This window comes from Rhodamnia argentea, chromosome 9, assembly GCF_020921035.1.
Source record: "Rhodamnia argentea isolate NSW1041297 chromosome 9, ASM2092103v1, whole genome shotgun sequence".
Taxonomy (NCBI): Eukaryota; Viridiplantae; Streptophyta; class Magnoliopsida; order Myrtales; family Myrtaceae; genus Rhodamnia; species Rhodamnia argentea.
This window is the reverse complement of record NC_063158.1, coordinates 19578892-19582485: the sequence shown is the minus strand read 5'-3', so window position 1 is coordinate 19582485 and position 3594 is coordinate 19578892. Positions and strand designations below refer to the sequence as shown.

Genomic DNA, 3594 nt, shown 5'->3' with positions numbered 1-3594 from the left:
CTAGACTTTCCAAGTCCGACTATAACACTCCGGTAAACTCCATTACTACTAGAGCCCGCTCTTGGTCCCAAAGATTCTTATATTTTGCGGGTTGACTACAATTTATTAAATCCGTCTTGCATGCCATCCATGTCTATTGGGCTACGGTTTTCACCCTCCCCATGTCGGTTTTATCCCGGATTGAAACTATTCTAAGACAGTTTCTCTAGAAGGGTCCGGACTTGGGTGTCGGGGGCGCTAAGGTTCCTTGGGATTATGTCCGCTTGCCGAAGGAAGAAGGTGGACTTAGGATACGGAAATTGTTGGAGTGTAATAGAGCAGCAATGCTAAAACACATTTGGATCTTATTCTCCGATAAAGAATCCATGTGGTGCAAATAGATACACTCCAATTTCCTCAAGAGGAAGAATTTTTGGATAGTCGCCAAACCAGTTTTTTGCTCATGGACTTGGAAGAAAATCTTGGACCTTCGGACGGAATTCTTAGTGCACTTTAGATGGAGGATTGGCGATGGGCTAGCTACCTCATTTTGGTTCGATTGGTGGCATGATCATGGCCCCCTCTTTAAGCTTTTTACGGATGGGGATATATACCGATCCAGGATACCACGTGATGTCTCGGTCCGTTCATTCTATGCCTCGGATTGGCAAATGTCGAACACTTTGGCCACCATTTTGGCTTGGCCAGAACTAGGCCCTTCTTTTGTGGATGGAAGAAATTATCAATTCATTTGGCAGAACAACTCCTCGGGTATTTTCTCCGCTGCATCCGCTTGGAATTCGATCGGACGTAGGGGTCGGGCTGTTTTTTGGCATTCCTTTGTTTGGGATAGCTATATATCCCCCCGGCATGCCTTCCATCTCTGGTTAATCACTTTACACCGTCTCCCCACTTAAACATTGCTTCTGCAACACCGAAGACTTGATCATGGGGTATGCGCCTTTTGCCACTTGAGACCAGATTCTGTCCACCTTTATATTTTGGCTGCTCTGTCACAAGTTCCCTCGCCCTGTATTGGGCTACCAAATGTAATCTACCTTGGCGGAACCGTCCGTGGGATGACCATATTCACCGGTCTATGTGACTTTTTGGAGGTTCGTCCTTCTCGCATCGTATTGCTAGATTTTCTCATGGAGCTTTATGTCATATTATCTGGATGGAGAGAAACAACATCCTTTTCGGGGACAAACCTCTCTTTATCCCGGCCATCATCAAGCATTTCCACAAGGTGGTCAGAGATATGAGCTTATCACTTGGTCCGATTGATGACATTCCCGCAACAAGCGTATACAAAGAAATTGGGGCCTTTCCCCTTCTATCTTTGAGGATCGGCCCGTTGCTTAGATTAGCTTTTCTTTTGGCTGTTGTTTCGCTCTTGACTCCTTTCTACCGTGGCCATTGTTTGGCTCTTTAGATCTTTAGATCCTTCTTTTGTTGTGTCTTTCTTGACCGCTACACCTTTGCACCCTTCGGGACACTTCCAAATGTAACGATGGGTACGAGGTTTTTGTGTTCGGTCCTCTCTTGTATTTGGCACCTTGAAAAGTTAAATACATACTTATCTTACCCAAAAAAAAAAAAAAGATAAACCCAAAAGACAGTTTGTCCTTTTACTAAGTAAAATAATGGAATACCTTAGATATCTAATATGCTTTTGCTTTCATGTATCTTTATGTTTCCTCTTTGGGCAGTATCTTATAATAGTGCGCTTTAATTCACATGCTATGCATGTGTTTCCTATCCACATTGATTAGAGGTCGCTTAACCTACTGCCACCAGGCTTGACCTGTTTCAGTATCTCATGTTTGGGGTTTAGTTTCTTGTTCCTTTTCTTCTGAATCTCCTTCCCATAAGCCATTTATGGGTATAAGATAATGTTTCCAACTAGAGCCAACCCCTTTTTAAGGAGCTTAAAAGTTTCGGCATCCTAAGATTTCTTCTTAAGTTTGTCATGTCTCATGTCATATTCTTCTGGAGCTGTATATCTGAAAGATGGTTTGTTAATTGACAGGTAGCATCTGTTGTCTGTCCCTTTAGGAAAAATGGGTAAAGATGAAGTGCCATTAATTACTTGGAGGACCACCAGGTCATCTTCTGCCACAGCAATTTCAACCAAGAATAATGTTGTTGAAAGTACAACATCAACCAACATATGCTCTCCATCACCCATTGATCTTTTATATGGAGGAGAACCCATTGATTTGGATGTCCTGTTGTCTAACTTTCCAGGTAGATGTCCACAAATACGTGAGCTTTTGCAGATTTTGGGTCCTTTGAATGCGCCCATGCTTCCTGTCTTTGTTTATGGTGGTCCTTCAACTGGAAAAACCGGTATACTGCTGCAGTTATTTAGACATCTGAATCGACCCTTTGTCTATTCGAGCCACCGCATATGTTACAGTCCTAGAATACCGTTTGAATCTGTTCTGAATCAGCTGTCATATCATCGAAAGAATGCAACAAATGGATATGCAAGTGTAAAGCGATGCGAAAAGCCATCTGATTTTGTGAATTTTCTTCGTGAAGCCTCGGTTGGTATTGTGAAGAGTCTTAAGGAGAACAGGGGGAAATCAAAGTCTAGCAAGAAGCTAGAGTGATCGATTGACGGAAACATGGTCTACTTGATATTTGACAAACTAGAGCTTGTTAGGGGTTGGGATAAAAGTTCCACCATATTGCCATTGTTATTCAATCTTCTTGATAGCATCCCAAACATTCCTGAGGTTGGGTTAATCTTTATCAGCAGTACTCCTGCTGATACATTCTACTCAAGTTTGGGTTACATAGAGCCTATGCCTATTTATTTTCCCACCTATAATGAAGATGATCTTCGCCAAATTCTTGCGAGAAACCAAGCAAATCCGAAGCTCTATTCCTCCTTCCTTGAGTAAGTTGCTTATGCTAATTTTCCTGTTCAAGATTATTTATTCATATTCTACGCACAATTTTTTCTTTTTTTTAATCTAACTTGTTTCTGCATTTGTTTGTTGCCAAGTGTGGTACTGAGGCCTTTCTGTAGAATCACGAAAAGGTTGGATGAATTATCGGCCATCTTTTCGCCATTATTCGTCGAATATTGCAAGCCTCTAAATGACCTGGCAATTGTTCCCAATGAGGATCTGAAAAGAAAGTTATTTGGTAATCTTCGGCCTCATATATCTCTTTTTCTGAATGAGACATTTAGAGTTCTATGTCAGTCCTCCTTGGGAGCCGAAAGAACTAAGGACAGAGAACCAAGAGGCAGCAAGAGGAAAGTAGGAACCTGTGAGGACTCTGATGAGTTGGATTTTCACACGTCTTCCTCTTGTTCGAGAAACCCAGCAACTCTCAATGCATCATTTTTTCACTCCTGTGGTGGTTCCGCCAATGGCCGAAAACGTCGACGGAACTAAGTGCCTTTTTCATTTACTCATGCCATCATCCACTTTATCTGCAGTAAAATTATGCTGGTAGCCATCTGCTATTGATGTCCACAATCAAAATGCTGATATTCATTATTGTCGTTACTGACGTTGAACAAACTCCTTTTTTCGGACTAGGCTTGATTGCAATTAAATTTCATCTCCTCTGAACGAAGATTAATTTCTTAGTCTG

At 41.8% G+C, this 3594-nt stretch overlaps 1 pseudogene; it reads left to right on the top strand.

Annotated features, from left to right (window-relative positions):
• The first annotated feature begins 1626 nt into the window (after positions 1–1626).
• LOC115729351 lies at positions 1627–3392 on the top strand (annotated as a pseudogene).
• Positions 3393–3594: the final 202 nt, after the last annotated feature.